Source organism: Gymnogyps californianus, chromosome 6 (assembly GCF_018139145.2).
Source record: "Gymnogyps californianus isolate 813 chromosome 6, ASM1813914v2, whole genome shotgun sequence".
In the NCBI taxonomy this organism is placed as follows: domain Eukaryota; kingdom Metazoa; phylum Chordata; class Aves; order Accipitriformes; family Cathartidae; genus Gymnogyps; species Gymnogyps californianus.
Window position 1 is genome coordinate 22,997,056 of NC_059476.1, and position 16,763 is coordinate 23,013,818.

The following is a 16,763-nucleotide window of genomic DNA, read 5'->3' on the forward strand; positions in this document are numbered from 1 at the left end:
GTGCTTAACTCCCTTCTCTGCCATGGCTCTTCTCCCTAAGGGAAGAAAGAAGGGCCTGGGCTTCTCTCCTGCACTGAGCCTGACACACAGCTGAATCCAACTCCTCTCCCTGATAACCCAAGCCAGGTGGTGCCACAATCCTCTCCTGCTCATTGATGAAGGAGCTGAGCTCTTTACACACCTGTCCTTCCCCTACACCCTTTCCATGCACCCTGCCCCTCCACCCCGTGCTGATCTCAAGCACAGGTGGGAACAAGGCAAAGCCAGAACAACCGTCTCTCATAAAGACACAGCTTTGCCTGGAGAAGAAATTTAAGGGAGACCCAGCTTCCCTTTCACTTGGGTGATGTGTCTACGGAGGGAAAGAAAATTCTCCCTTCTCTTCTCCCCAGCTGAAGCCAAGAGCAACATGAGCTCTTCCTTCCCTCTTAACCTGCTCTAGTAGCTGCACTTTGCCTTGAGCAGTTGCTGTGCAGCTTTGGTTGTTCTCCACGTTGCTATGATGCTTGTGAAGATCCTCTACTTGTCCCACAGAGAAGATGAAGTTCAGTTGGGGTGGGGGTGTACAAGGCTGACTGCTGATGACTGTTGCAGGATTAGCCGATGAAAGATATGCCCAAATATACAGAGCAGGCAGCCACCTCCAGCACATGGTTCATGATCTCCTGTTGGAGCCAGTGGGGAAAAGTCAAGATCTAGTTTAGGTACTGATTTTTCAGCCTGAGGTTTTCCATGCAGTCATTTCAATCAACGTTACGCCAGACCAGTCTGATTTCTGAGGAGGACAGACTCAGTCAGTACCCACACGAGGCAACTGGTGCATGCAAGTGTGTGGCCAGTGGCTCTGCAGGCTGGCTAGTTGGTTCAAGTTTCTCCTTCCCAATCTTGTATGGAGAAGCTGGTGGGGTCTGTTTCTGCAGTCAGAGGTATTGCACTGTGTAGGATCCAGACCAGATGGCAAACCACACACCAGCTCTGAGCTGAGAGCGCTTTGTACGATAGCACCAAATAACTGACACAACCTCGGGAAAACCTTAAAATCTTCAGACACCAGAGGTGGCCAACAGAAAATAACGAAGTGAGCGAGTTGGCAGCAGACAGCTCTGGGAGAGGTCCCCTGCTTTCCAAATGCCACCTGCTTTCCTGATGCAGCTGAGCCAGTACAGCCTCCCACATTCGGCTCCCTCCCCGTGGGGCCAGGACATGGACGTCATGCTCTCTGGTCCAGCACAAATACAGCAGGTGTCCTGCAGACCTTCTCCAGGACCTCTCTCTCTCACAAGTCCCCAGTACCTCCCTTGGTACTGCAACCCAAGCAGGTGGTTTTTAGCAGGGTTCTGCTTATTCTAAGGATCTGTTAGGCAAGCAACTTTGTCACTGGACACTTCCCAATCTGCAGATTTAGCAAGTGCACATTCTCCTCCATCATCCAGGTCATTAATAGAAATGCTGAACAAAACCAGACTCAGAACAGATGTCCCTGAACTTCACTCAGCGGACCCCTTCCTTTTCAACAGTGAACCGCAGATAACTCTCTGGATATAATTATCCAATGAGTTTTGTACCTACCCAACATCCTACCTACATCATCCTTAAGAGCCGCTTAAATGGCAGCCAGGGCTCTTCTTCACCATGCCCTTACCCTGTCAGAGAGGAAAATCAGATTATTTTGGCCAGATTCTGTTCTTGACAGGTCCATATGGCTCCTGCTCATCTCCACTGCTTACAAGTAGTGAGATTATTTGTTCCAGCATTTTTTGGGCGGTGGGTGGGTGAGGGGATTTAACTGTCAGCAGTTCCTGGCTTTTGACCCCAGTCCCCATTTTGAAGGGGGGTACAAAGCTTGCATTTTACAATCTTTCCATGCCTCTGTCCCCCAGCAGTTCTCATAGATAATAGCAAATATTTCTGGGATTGCTTTGCATGAAGTTCACCACACTCAGATGGTCTGAAAATTTCCCGTTTATCTAAATACTCTGTTATTTGCGCTTTCCTTATTCAAGGCCAGACTTTTAGCCCCCATCACCGGCATGGCTTGTGCTCTCCATTTCCCCATAGCTGTCTTTATCTGAAGGCTAACGCAAAGTGCACCGAACAGTTGGGTCTCCTCTGTGGCTGCCGTCGGTGTTTCCCCTCTCTGCTGAAAAGCAGCACAACACCGCCTTTGGTTAGTCTCTGACTGTTAGTGCAATGGAGACTTGTTTTCTGACATCTCTTCCTTGGCGCATGCTGGCTTTTACCACGGTCTCTCAATAGAGCTCCAAACTGCAGACTGGATGCGAACATCCAAGCTCCTGCTGGAGATACTAAAAACTGGGCTCGGGCGGATAGCTAGCCGTGAGAGGTGGATCTAATTTCTGTCTTACTCGCCTTTTAGGACCTGGTTGCAGCCAGGGACGGGAAAGGCTGGGGTGGGGGTACCTTCCTTACCGCCCGCAGCAGCGCTGAGGCCAGACCCCTCCCGGGGCGAGGCGGGCTGCCGCGCCGCAGGGCGCCGGGAGCGGGCAGCCTCCCCCGGCAGCCGGGCGGGCCGGGCCGCCGCTGAAAGCAGGTGAGGTGGTGGCACCTAGCGGCTGCGGGCACCCAGCGGCTGCGGGCACCCAGGGCGGCCCGCGGCTGGCCCCGCGGCCCCCGCCGGCAGCAGCGCCCGGGCAGCGCAGGGGCGGGGGGTGCCGCGCTCCGGCCCGCGCCCGGAGGACGGGAAAAGCCTCCGGAAAAATCCTTCGCCTCTCCCGGTCCCCGCCGGCTCTCCAGCCCTGCTTCACCGCCTCTTGCAGCCTGGGGCTCCGTCTCCTCCCGCCCTTGAAGTCGTCCTCTCTGCAGCGCGTCCCCTGCCCGGCCTGTGCCAGAGCTGCAGGGCTGCTCCCCTGCACCCCGCATCCCTCCGGCTGCCCCTAAGCCCGGCTGCTCCAGCTCCCCAAAGGCGCCTTCAGCAAGGACCGCGGCTCCCCCTGAGCAACGACTCCCACACAAGAGAGGCAACTAATTGCTGTCTGTGCCCTCAAAGTAAAAAAGAACCAAAATAGACAAAAACTCAAGGTACATCCCCTCCGAAACAGGCCTGCTAGCTATTTCAGCTCACCAGCAACACATAAGAAGGACTTTTCTCTTCTTCACAGAGTACCAGGAGGAGTCATTTCCACAAAGCTTCAGGGAAATAGCACTGACCTGGGGAAGGAGGACACCGTTATTAGCTTCACGAGCCCCAGCAAGCACCACTGCTTTCCTCACTCCCGCAGCTCAGCACTCCAGACAACTTGCCAAACAGCAGCAGCAGCAATATAAAACACAGGAGAAATCAAAGTCTTCTCCTGCCTAGGTCTGGGCAATTTATTGTTATTTCTTGTTTAGCCAGAGAGAACAGCAGAGCACAGGGGCTGATGCTGGGCCCACAGCCTGCATTCCCTGGGGAGGGCGTAGGGCAGGCAAGGTAAGGCAAGCCCTCCTGGCAGCATTGGAAAGGGGATAGCCTTATTCTGGGAGGAGGGATGTGGCCGTTTGAAAAGCTGCAATGCCTCTTGGCAGGGGAGAGAGGGTCCCTACAAGACACTCTCAGCAAACCGTCCTTCTGCTGGGGTGATTCCTGCCCCGTAAAAGATACTTCCCACCCCAGCAGCCTGCATGGATGGACTGGCAGCAAAGAGCTCTTCCAGAGGTGAAGCCTTCTGGAGATGCAGAGCCCTGCCTCCAGTGCCCTGCTCTGCACTGCTGAGCGGGGCAGTACCAGCAGAGCAAGGGTGGTCGGGCAGCTGACTTCATCCCACAGAGCATCACCTCTGAAGCACCAAGAGCACGTCAGGCAGTTTAGGCAGAAAAGAGCAACTGTGGAAACATCACTCCTTCAATGCTCTTGTGCTTGTGGGGACACCTGGCACAGCTGAGCGAGCGCAGCTGGGGCAGCCATAGGCATGTGTGAGGAGAGAGCTGGCGGCTGCCTCACCGGGACCACGGCTGTCACAGAAAGTGCCCCGAATAGCACCATGCAGGAGAGAGGTCACCCCATTACTCCCATGTGTTCACCATCCCCTCTCTAAAGAGAGCTTCCAAATGTGGAGGCCAGTTTATTCCTCTCCCTACGTTAGCTGGGTGAGCCTAAAACCAGGCAGCATCATACCGGCCAGAAGAAGCTGCTGGTTTGAAGGGGAAGAGCAGCTCTGAAGGAGCCTTACAACTTTGGTTCCAGGATGAAAACGACGTCCCTGTTTTCCCTCCCTACACAACCTTAAAAAACAGCAGGGATTTTCCAGTTCAGTGCTGTTCCCACTGGCGAGCTACTGGGGCTGCCTTGCACAGAGAGTAGCAGTGGTTTGGGCTCTGCTCTCCTGCTCTCCCCCAGAACTGGGGTCCATGGAGTGGGCAGTGCTGTTTTGAGAGGAGTTTCCATACTTTTTCCCAAGGAGAGGCTTGGCGCATGCAGGATCCAAGCAGTCCCTGGGAAGGAGGCGAGGCACAAGGCAAACCTGAGTGATGCAGAAAAGAGGAAAAAGCAGAACCACGGCTCCGAGGTCTCCAGCCCCTGGCCACCTCCCCTCTCCTCCTGCTATCGGCCTGTGACAACCTGCACCTCACTCTGGCTTGCTACCCACTGCAAGGCAGACACACCAAAGGCCAAGGTGCAAGTTAATCTGAAGGCTGTTATCCAGAGTGACCTCCTCCTAACCCGCATCACACCCATCCCATCAGGCACCTGAGCTCCAGACAGGAGTGAAAGGTTTCCCCTTTCCCTCTCCACCCCTCCACCCCAGTCTCTTCTTCCATCCCTGGTTTTATTCCCCCTTTGATTTCTGGGTGCTCCTCAGATAAATCTTGAAGAAGAAGTTGCAGAAGAACACCAGGAGACTGAGATACATCACGGATGACAGGAAAACAATTGTCCAGGTGGTGTGGCAGACCTTATCCTCCATCCAGAAGATGATCAAGACGTTCAGTATTACATATGCCAGCATCTGCAGCATCTGTGAAAAGGTGATTGCTATGGCAATGAAGCGGGATACCTGGAAGCCTGTGGCTCACACGGCATAGTATGAGTACATGACAGCATGGACACTGAAATTCAAGACTGTAAGCCAGCCACTGCCCCCCACCATATTCTTATAGCCATACCAGGTGACGATCAGCGTGGTAACATGGTGGTACCAGTGGAGGAAGATGAGCTGCTTTTTCCAGAGAACAATGAACACAGTGTCACCTTGGGTTGGGGGAGAGGTGCATCGTTAGGTAAAACCACAGCAGTTGCACAAGTTATCATGTGAGGCAGAATGAGCAAGCTGCAATGCTGAAGCTGTTATGTGGCTTGATCCCACCAAAACCTAGGTTCCCATTGCAATTGTCTGTATCGATAAAGCCCCTGTAGGCACCTACCTGCTGGCACATTTGTGGTTCAAGAGCCCCTTGCCCTAGGCTTGCTTACCTAACTCTACCTACACAGCACTTCAGAACAGCTCTTCTGTGCTTTTTTGGATGGAAACTGGGTGGAAAGCCCAGCCCTCCCCTGCCTGCCTGCCGCCCCCTTGCTGCAATCATCCCAGTGCACAATTGCCTAGTCCAGGCGCTGGCCTGGGGATCAAACCAGAGCGATAACATCAGGCTGCAACCCTGTGGAGAGCAAGTGTGTCGTCTGGGTTGAGCAACAGGGAGGGAGAAAATGAGTGACACGTGCAAGGCTAGACAGCCCTGTTCTCCAAATAACATTTGGACAGAGACCTGTAAAAAAAGCCTGCTTGTAAAAGCAAAGGAGTTATGAACACATGGGTTAAGGAGAAGTTTCAGACTCACCCAGTTCCAGGAGTTTGCTCGGCACAAATAAATACACCCAAAGCTTGGAGATGGAGTAGACATAGAAGGATTGACTATACACCAATTGCTTAAATCCCTTGGTAGAGAGGATGAAGGCCATTTGCTTCCAGATCCAATGGGCCCCAATGGCATTGCAAGAAAACCAGAGGAGAGCTGAACATTGTGCCCGGGGCCCCACCAGAGCCTCCAACAGCTCTGCACCCAAGAATATTCAGCTAACTCCATCTTGATGCCCAGGGCAGTCTCAGGGACATCTAAACAAACTGTTGTCTTCTTAGACTTCAAAGAAGGTTTCAGCCCCCCATTTGCTGGGCACAGGCTTGCCCAAGACCTCTTGGCCAGGATTTCAAACACACATATTTCCGCAAGACAGAGCAGGGAAGGGCTGCTGCTCACATCAGAACAACAGCAAGGTACAAGGAGTAAGTAGGTTGTAAGCCACCATCATGGCCCTTTAGCTTGCCTGGTGCCATGTGGCAGCTCCTGGAGGATGGCAGCAGCCAAGGTCTGAGCAGTGAAGAATGCTCCCTAGTTACACCCTCTGCTTCCACTGCCTGAAGAGCTACTCAAGAGTAAGAGCTGCCATGTCTAGTCAGAAAAGGGTGACAATTGTCCTGGTGTCCCATCTCCTGACAGGGGCCAACAGTGCATGCCCAGGGAGCATTTACAATCTCCTGCGAGCAGGATCCTGAGCAAACACCTCAATGCATTTTATCAACTTACACTGAGACCCTACAGGCAGAGGGTGCTCTTTGCCTGAAGAGGCCAGTTGCACCAGAAAGCTAGAGACTCAAGGGCCATGTGTTATGTCCTACTCCTTTCCAAGGCTTTAGGGTAGCACGGCAGGGCTGAGCGCCCTGTTTGCCGGTGCAAGGTCTACGGTGGCCATCTGTGGCTGCTCCTTGCCCTCTTGCCACATCACAACCTCCCTACGCGCTGCAGCACGACCTTGACCACTGTTTGCTCTGCCCCATGCGCTGCCACAGCCCTTCCCCAACAGCCGCAGGGGTGCAGCCAGCACCCGCACCATCACTGCAACCAGAGCCCCCCACCCTCCTCCTCCTCGGGGGTTAAGGACCCCACGCCCACTCCGCTAGAAAAAAGCAGGACCCGATGGGGCTACCCGGGGTCCGGGATGCACCAGAGCCACAACCTCCTCTCTCACCAATTCTCCTGCACCATTCCCTAGCTTCCCGCTTGTTGAAGTTCCTCTTGAAGTGGTACTCCCCCAGCGGCTGCAGCTCCGATGGGTCAAAGCTTAGCTCCATAGCAAGCATCCCCGGGAGGGAGCCGAAACAAGCTGCTCCCCCACCCCACACTGGCGGATGCAGTCCCAGGGCTGCGCTCTGCCCCGGCATTGCAGCGAGGGGGAGGCTCCAGTCGCCCCGTCGGGCTGGGGGGGGTCCTGCTGCCTGCTGTGTACCAGCCCCATCCAGCCCAGCTCACCCCCCAGTAGATGGGCAGGGTGTTTCCAACACTGTCATCAACAGCAGGCAGAAATACCCTTACCCCAGCTGTGGTTAGCTGTTGCGTCTTCTTCGCCATAGCCTGAAGCATCTGGCCACTGCTGCTGAAGACTAGATGGGCTCTGGGTAATCCTGTACTTAAGTTCATGCAGCTGAAAATGGCTATGGCATAGTCAAAATTCCCTGAACACAGCATATCTCATTGTACCCTCTGGTCACTTCACTCAACTTGATGTTTCACCCAAGTATCATGTCTTTACACATGTGCAACAGGAACATCCTACAAAGCTCACAGACTTGGGGAGGGGTTTGCCTCATGCAGACATCACTGCACCTGTATACAAGTCACCTGCTTAACCGCTGCCTCTTCAAACAGGAGGCAAACATTTGCCTGGATGAGACATTTGCTCTGTATTTAACAATGCAGCAGTGGGAGTTAATCAAGAAAGAGTTTGACATGTGGGAATGAAAATCCCGTGGTGATTTTTGCACCATCCCTGACTTACACTCCCCATTTTCCAGAGCACTTGCAAGTTTCTCCATAAAGGCCAGCTTATACGTTTCTTAATGGCAGTGGTTTTGCCATACCCTGCACAGGGAGAACACCCTGTACATAGCATGGGCTCCCACTGTGCCTTGCACAGCTCTCACCTTAGTGTTCCCAGCTCCCAGGAGGTCCTGCCCCAACCAGAGGACTGCAGCTCAAGGACTGTACAGGGTCTTTTTCCCATTGCTCTTTCCTTACCCTTCTGCTTGCATCCTTGGCAGAACCAAGCTCCAATGCTTTGCTGAGTTTTCCTGCACTCCAATCTTTAGCTGCCCTGGTAAAAAAAAAAAAAAAAAAATTGGGGGGTAGTTATACTACCATTTTTGGAGGAAAAGCCTTTGCTAGTGTGTGACATGAAAGGACAGAGCAGAAATTGCTGTCCATTAATTTGCTGCTGCACAGGGCCTATGCTAGAATCACTGCATCCTTTACACTCCTCCACTCCACATAGGTCACTCCAAGATCATTTCCATCTAACAGTAGTGACCTTAATCATCCTTAAAGGAAGTAGGGGCAATGAGATTGCAGTCACACATTTCTAAAAGGCTCCTCTTTGAGCTGAAAAGGGAATGTTACCAGATCCAGTCTTGTTGACTGTGGAGCACGCTGTGAGTAGATGCCCTGAAGTTACACTAGCAGAGGGTCAAGGTTATCTTTCAGGTCTGGTGATTTCCAAGTCTGTTTCCTGCAGTTTCTTAAAACTTGAGGGAAAAAGTGTAAGGCTTTTTTTCATTCTACCATTCCTGCCATGTAACACAAAACGGCAACTTTCTTTAACATATCACCTGAGGAAGAGTATTTCCAAGATTACACCCTCTGTCCTTAATACTATATTTTAACATACACTTTTCCCGCTTATCAGCAGACACTTTTCTAATTTATTAGTTGTGAACTATTAATAGCTTTACTATCTATCTCTGACTACGATCAACTACTCTCAAAGGGGAATTCCTGTAGATAGAGAGAAGCTTGTTTGCTGGGCGAAGCAAAGACTTCCTAGAAAGGCTCTGCTGTAGGTTACAGCAGTTTTACAGCCAGACATTCCCATTATCCTCTTTCCTCCCCAATACCGAATACACCTGTCTGCGCTCCCAGCTCTGGGTGGGCTAGCATGCAGACAGCTGCCAAGTCCAGTGCCTGGTCACTGGCACCGTGCTCAGAACCACTGTTGGGCTCGGGATGGTTTAGAAGCTGACGTGCAATGTAGACATCTAAGTGATTTGTAAATAAACAGCTGAGCTTATTTCCACACATCACAGTGAGCTGTACAGAGCTCAGCTGCTGCAGGTGAGGAAGCAGAGCCCCAGCAACACTCCACACACAACTGTTCTCATTCAGGAACTTCAGGGCTGCAATCCTGATTCAGTGGGAGAGAAGAACTTTATCCTTCTGTCCTCCAGATGAATGGGGAGGAGACAGAGATCCTGTGGAGCAGAAGGCCCCATCCTTTAATCTGAGCCCATGATGGCTAGGTAGAACTTGAAAGAGAAAGGACAATTTACTGAGGACCATGAAATAAGGCTGTGGATCCTTCTGTAGTTTACATAACTACCTCCAAATCAGCTTGTCATACTACCTCCAAATCAGCTTGTCATACTGCCTGTGATCATTACTTGTGGTTTGCATGTCAGAGCACAGTGGAAGCCATTGAGGGATCTCCTTGCACAAGCACTGCAAGCTTTCATTAAGGCTTAGGATAATGCCCTGATTCCATATGTCCCTCTTGACTGCGGAGAATATGATTTCATACATGGGCCCTCCCAGGGGCAGCTTCTCCACCACACTGACCACACTATGAAAACAAAGAACAACCTTTGTGTTCTTGATCAAAATATCTTTTAACCCTTTTGACACCAACAGAGGTGGCATGGCAGGTAAGCCATGATTTTGTTACACATTCTGCAGTTTGGTTTAAGTATGTTTAAGAGGTGGGAAGAAATGGTAAGGGTAAGGAAACAAACTTTCTCTCCTGGTTGACTCCCTAACTTTGGAAAGCAACCTAGGTTTAACACATATTGCAGCAAAGAGCTCAACAGAAGATGCTGGAGGAATGACCCTGAGCTGTTAGGCTTACATTCAGCTAATGCAAAGCTTATGCCCACGTAAGCGGTGAAACATTGGAACAGGTTGCTCAGAGAGGTGGTAGATGTCCCGTCCCTGAAAACATTCAAGGTCAGGTTGGACGGGGCTCTGAGCAATCTAATCTAGTTGAAGATGTCCCTGCTTATTGCAGGGGGTTTGGGACTGGATGACCTTTAAAGGTCCCTTCCAACCCAAACTATTCTATGATAATCCCTAGATGCAAAAGCCGATGCAAAATGAGGTATTATTTACATTTTCTGGCACTTCAAATGTGGGCAGCTCTGAAGAGCCTTTTTTAAAACAGCAGGTAATGCAACACAATAGATAGCATAGCTGTTCGAAAGCCAAAGCTTCGAGCACACGAACACACGCATTTTTGCGTAGATTGAGGCCTCATAAGCACCAGTCTACAAAAGACTGTTATAGCTGGTTTAGGTAAAACCCAGGCAGTGGGCATAACTTGTTCCAACGAGCGGGAAGAGCTGCAGTGCAAGTGTCAAAGGTGGAGAGCTTCGGTTAGTGGTGCAGGCAGGAGGTGACGCTGACTCAGGGAAGACTCTCAGATCTGTGCAGATTTACCGATTTGCCTGCATTGCCTCTCTTTCCCACGTTCAGCTGTAACCCTTCCTCCCAGCCACCACGACACAGGTACCTTTCTTGGCAGGTGGAACAGAAAACAAGGAGGGTAAAACCCAGCAATCGGAGCTGCAGGAAGAGCTGGGGGAGACCCCGGCCCCATCCCCAGCGCAATGCTGGGTAGGCCTGAGCCTGCCTGGAGCTGAAGTCGGCTCGGTACCTCACAGGTCTGCGAGCACAGGGGCACCCTCTGGCACCAGTCACCGGAGCCTGTGACACCATGGTCTCCAGCAAAGGGGTTCTCAGCTGTTTGGCCGTTAGAGGGGAGCAAAAGCCCGTGAAAAGTGCAGAGGCATCACCCGCTGAGCAGAGCCCTTCACCCCCTGGAAGCAAGAGCAGGCAGGAGGCTGGCTGTGCTCCCTCCTGAGACTCCTGAGCTGTTAGCTGTCCTCCCCTGGAGAAGCAGGGCCCTGAGGCCCAGGGAGAAGAGAAGATTCCCTGCTCCTTGCAAGCAGTCCATCTGTCTTCCTTCTGCTTCCCCAGTCTCAGGTCAGCTGCATTTGCCTTTCAAGTCTCACCCAAATAGGCTAATACAAACAGTTTAGGGTTTAACATCTGCCAGTACCAGAGAAAATAGTCCTTCCTTGCAGCTCCCTGAATGTTGTTTCACTGGCAGTCATTAAGAGACACAGCTCAGCAATAACGTCTCTTCTTTACCCTGGAAAGATACAGCCATAAGCAGCAGCCCACGTGTCTGTATCAGACCCTCACTGTACAGTATTTGGGCATAGTCCTTCTGAAGGATGTGTGTGATGATCGAGAAAGTTGGGCATTTGAGAACAATTTTGCATAGGGCTAGCCAAAGTATTGTCCCTTGATGCATATATACTCTGAAAGACGGCTCTGGGGAACACACTGGATGGGACTGCCTTCCCTCTGCCAGGCAAGACAGAGTTTCCCAAACAGGACAAAACCAAAGCAGACCCACTGAATGGGAAGATAAGGCCTCTCAGAAGGGACTACTTGGAGTCCTTACTAGTACTCCAAGTTATTTCTTGCTCTCTGACCTAGTTGCTCTTACCACTGTGAAACATCTCCAAAGAGAAAATAACGTAAGGGATAGCTAACGTCCTAAGGGTTAAACAAAATGATGGTGACATCAAGAGCTATTAACCCAAAGATGTCATAATCTGCAATCACCCTTTGGATGAATCCTATCACAGCTCTAAGCTTAGGGTTACAAATCCCATATGAAACACCAATGATGAAAATCACCTCTAAGGAGCTCTCTTGCTGGTTTTGTGGTAGCATGTACCATTTACAAAATCTTTTGCTCTTTAAAGCCTGTAAGTAGGCCCACTGGTGTTTGGAAACAGTGATTAAGACAAGTGCATTAAGTGAGCAGCTGGGCTTTTGCCTAGAGTTGCTATGTCTTCAAACTTTGTTCTGAAAACAACAGTTGAATACACATGCAGAATCCAGAGAACCCGAGATTAGCAGAGAATTGTCAATTTCATTCATCAGTGTCTCTTTTCACAGTTGAAAATTTAGAGGCTGAAGGAGACCAGTCTGACTACCTAACAAGTTCTTCAGCAAAGGCATGTACAAAAATCCTATTGAAGAACTTCTGATTAAGATCGAAGATGTCCTTTAAACAACCTGATCAGCTACATCTTTATCACAGAAGTCTCAAAGCTCAGGCTGAGTTTAAGAACATCTACAAGCATTCATGATGTACCTACTTGTGTTTTCTGAACTGTTCATTAAAGAGCAACTTTGTACAAAACAACATTCAGAATTTCTCAGCCAGAACAGATCCAGTGCTTTAAACAAGAGTAAAATAAACCACAGCACAATAACAACATTATTGCATAAACCAAATTGCCATCGTGAGCTGTTGCCTACATTGGTTATGGTGTGTAAGAACTCTCCACCCTGCATTCTCAAACATACAAAGCACCTTCTCCTTTGCTAAGCCAAACAGAATAGCCTCAGGGTCATTCATGCAGCCAGACCTTGCCAATGGCTCTGTGTCAGCCCCTCTCTACTTCATCATTCTCCTGCTCCAAAGCCCAATTAAGTCATCTGCACTTAGAGTTAGCAGAAGTTACACCAACACCAGACACACACAAAACATCACCTCTTTCCTCCAGTTGAAGTCTATCAAGGCTGCAGAGTCTTCGTCTATTTGCCAATCCCAAGCAAAGTTGAGAGCAAAACAAAAGTTCAGCACTTTGCTTTGTAAAACCTGCTGGCTACAGAAGTGGGACTAAAATGCTATTCCAGTAATCAGAGCAGAAAATGCTCGTTTCTGCCTTTTCACTAAAATAAAATAAAATAAAATAATCAGCATTCATCCTACTTGATTCTCTCAGAACTATTTTGATCCCTGGTAAAGCTTTGCTTGCCACCGCCAGCTACTTGCCTTCTTTTTTGCAGCTTTTTGGAGAACCCCTCGTGAAACGTCTTTGGAAATTCCTGCTAACGAAAGCCCATGCTCCTTTATCTGGCACTGAACTAATACGGTCAGAGGATTCCTTGGTTGGCAAGGTATGACCTGTGAAGGAGGACAGTCTTCAAGCCTTTGGTTCGACATTTGGGGTTTTTTCCAACCCATTCGGTGCAAGGTTTACTGTAATACAACTTCCCTGATCAGACTCAACCTCTTCTTCCAATATAGGTGCTCCATTTGCTACTGGGCAGTCCTGACAAACCGTGGATGGGTTGTAATCCAAACACCGAACTGTGAAAGGTGTCTGCGTGCTCCCCAAAAGGTCTGCAGTTGTTTCTTCAGCTCCTCCCCACTTCCTAACCCAAACTACGGGCAGGGAAAGGATAGCCCATTTGACTCAGAGGAGCTAAGGCTGAATGAGAAAGCAGCTTTGCGTCCAGAGCCGAGGCCTGAGGGAATGCCCACAGGTCTGGAGGTACGGGTGTTATAAAAAAACGTTTCTTCTGAAACAAGAACATGGCCCTGAAGCCCACCTTCAGCCACACCTGGGACAAGAAGGGGGATGTTTTTACTGTTAGGCAGTTGCGGGCAGTGGAGGGCAGCGGCAGCAGCATAGCACACAGGCTGATGCATGGCTTGAAGGGCTCTCCTCCCCGCCGGCTCCAGCCCTGTGCTACTTGTAACTTCCCACCCCAGCCACACTGCTTACAATTAATTATTTCAGGCTTCTTCTGAGATGCCTCCAGGCCTGATCCTAATTCAGCCAATTTTTTACTGTCTGTAGTTACTCTCAGCTTTGTTCATTCATCTCCTGCCAAAACATGTCTTTAGCACCATCCCTCACTCTGCTGATCCAGGGGGCAACAGTGATCTCCAAGGGCGAGAGAAAAGAGAGCAAAGCAATTCATTTTTAAGATCACCTTTTACCAATCTCTGTCTTCTGTTCTTGCTGAGGCCCTTAGCTTCTTGCCAGTTTAGTTTTAATGCAAATTAACCATTCAACTCTTCTTCCCAGTTAGTTTAGATTTTAAAAAGACTGGCCTTAATAGCAGTCCATGTACGTTACTGGTGGGTTCAGGGCACAGCCATTAATGTTTCCCTGCCAAGAGTCCAAAATCCAGCATTACCACTGCTTGAACTGATAGATCACCTCACCCAAAGCTTTGCATGAAGGGCACTGAAGTTCAGCTCCAGCCAAAGCCTCTGTTGAACTCATATCTTTGGGATTATAACACTGAGTTTACCACTTGCAGAGCATGTAAAGTTGTTTCTATTTTTTTTTTCTCTTTTTTGGCAAGATACACAGGTTAATCTGTGTTGCTTTCAAGAATGGTTTAGCTATTATTCTTCTATTACTTGAAATACTTTTCTAAGAGCAGACATTAGATACATGGGGCTGCCTTTACCCTTGTGAATGCTACCATTCTGTTTTCAATAACTCCTCCAACCTTCCTTGTTCTCTCAGATTTCATAAAAACAAAACGTCATCTTGTTGCATTTGAACTACTGCTAAATGGTTATACATATCACTTTGAGCACACTCACCTTTTCACAATCAAGCAGGATCACTGTGGTTTTCCAGGATTACCAACAACAGAAGAAAACTCAACTCTGCAAAGCTCTTTATTGAGATTGCTGAGTTTTACATCAGCACATGGTTTGATCTCAGAAGAGCTTGCCTTACAAGAACACATATAGCTGAATTCAAAGGAGACAGGGATTAGGTTAGTCAACAGCATTGCTGCCATAGCACTGGTACAAATTTATTATTAAATAATAATTCAAAAGTTTTCCTTAAGAAGATTGCTATACAGCCATTCCTGCTACAGACACCATCAAAGGCAGCTGTAAGAAGCTGAAAAGGAGCTAATCCCAGCTGCATCCCACCTAGAGTCTCTTATAGCTGCAGGTAGATTGGCCCTGCTGGAGGTGAACAGGCTCAGCTGGAGGGTGAGAAGCATCTTACCCAGTAGCAGTCCCTGAGCAAGAGGGAAGAGGCTGAGAGGGGAAGGAGGAGCTTCCTGAACCCCAATAGACCTGTCAGCTATTCAGAGTAATTGGCTGCCCTCAGCTGTCCTGAAAGGCATGGTGCCCCGCTCCCGGGCAGCTGGGTGGTGCAGGAGCACCCGTGGCATGTAACGTCTCCCTGGTGTTTGCAAGCCTTTGGGGAGCCCTTCCAAAGTGCAGCTTGGGAGGGACCACGGGTCTTTCTGTTGTTTGAGATTATGCCTTGCCTGAGTGCCCAGGAGAACAGCTGCTTTCCATTGCACCGCCTTTGGGACTCGCTTACTTCACTCTCCAGGTGAGCAGGGGCTGCTATGAGTGTCAGGGCCCTGCACGAGCTTCCCCGACTCTGCAGTTTGGCTGGCCCTGGCAGGGAGGTGCTGCCCTGCTGACCTTGCCATCACGTTGGGCTCCCTGAGCCTCGCAGAGCAGCTGGTCCTTCCTGCACCCCAACAAGGAGTAGCCCATTCACATACCCCCCTGCACCCCTAGGATGATGAACGTTGTGACCTGTAATTTATGCTACATCCCTCCTCTCTGAAAGGCACCAAATCTGATTTACAAGCCCAAAAGTATCAGTGCATCCACTAAAGCCTGCCAAAAATTCATCACCTCACTGTCCAAAAGTTTTGCCCTATTTGCAGGCGGAATTTCTCTCACTTCCAGTACCAGGAGAGGGCACAGACCGCCCAAGGACCTGCTGCTGCAGGGTCCCCACACAGAGTGACCAAGCAGGCCTTTGCGGTAAGCCAGTCATGGAGGAGCCCCCCCCATGCCGCCATGCCTGCTGCTGCTCTGCAGCTCACCTCCATCTCCCATCCCTGCCTGACACCACTGCCTAGGTGGGACAGTGGGAGTACTCCTGTTGGGTACTGCTGGTGTCTTGTGTCACACTGTCCCTTATGCACCTTGCTGGGAGCTTGTGCCAAGCTTAGCAGCTGGCTTTTCTCTGCCAGGAATGAGGAACAGCAATCTGCAGACTGACGCTGGGGAGAGCAGTGCTTTCCTTTGGAATACCCCTTCCCACGTGTTGCCCCTTGGGCTGACACCACAGCAGCAAATAGTTACTGCCTGGAGATGACTTGTAACTCCAGCAGCCTGAAAGACTCTGGCCCCTGCAACACAGCTGGTGAGCCAGGTAATCCCCACCACTGAAATACAGCTCATCCCCCCCAAGGAAACCTCCCTCCTCAAATAAATCAGGATTGGGACCTTTGCACCAATCTGATAATTCCCTGCTCCCAGGAACAGGGGTGGTTACAGGTATCATCAGGAGCAAGCCCTGCTGTGCAGCCCCACCCACCGTGACACAGCCCCAAGGAGGTCCCTGCGGGAACAGGGGGACTTACCCGCTCCAACAGCGGTCTTGATGGCAAATGGCCACTGCTGGGGACTGGACACCCACACAGCTTGGGCTCATTCCCTTCCTCTGTGGGAAGTATTTGCAACGTGGAAGCATCAGAGGAAGGCATTGCCCATGATCTCAAGAGCATCAAAGAGGTGCATGGGGACCACAAGGGAGACGTCCATGGGCAGAGCCTGCCTGTCAGGGGCGAGTGGCTGGGGCTGAGCCATGTACAGGCACCTGCATCAGTCAAAGAGAAGGGGTTCCTGGCACGGAGGTCCTCTTTGCTTACTGTCATTTAATGGTGGGGTGAGTCAAAATCATCATCTTCGAGGAGCCCATCCTCCTCCAGGCTTTCCTCTCACAGCTGGAGTGATTTCACACTCGCCTACAGAGGGAGACGGCTCCTCTTTATTAGCCAAATTTTGTCGACGCAGTTTGGCGCAGCCACCTTACCAGGCAGGAAAAACCAGCCACGGAGCTGACGTGGCCCTG

The 16,763-nt window shown here is 50.5% G+C and overlaps 1 pseudogene; it reads right to left on the reverse strand.

Moving 5' to 3' along the window:
* Window positions 1-4,766: 4,766 nt before the first annotated feature.
* Window positions 4,767-5,896, reverse strand: LOC127017850 (elongation of very long chain fatty acids protein 6-like; annotated as a pseudogene).
* Between the last annotated feature and the right edge of the window lie 10,867 nt (window positions 5,897-16,763).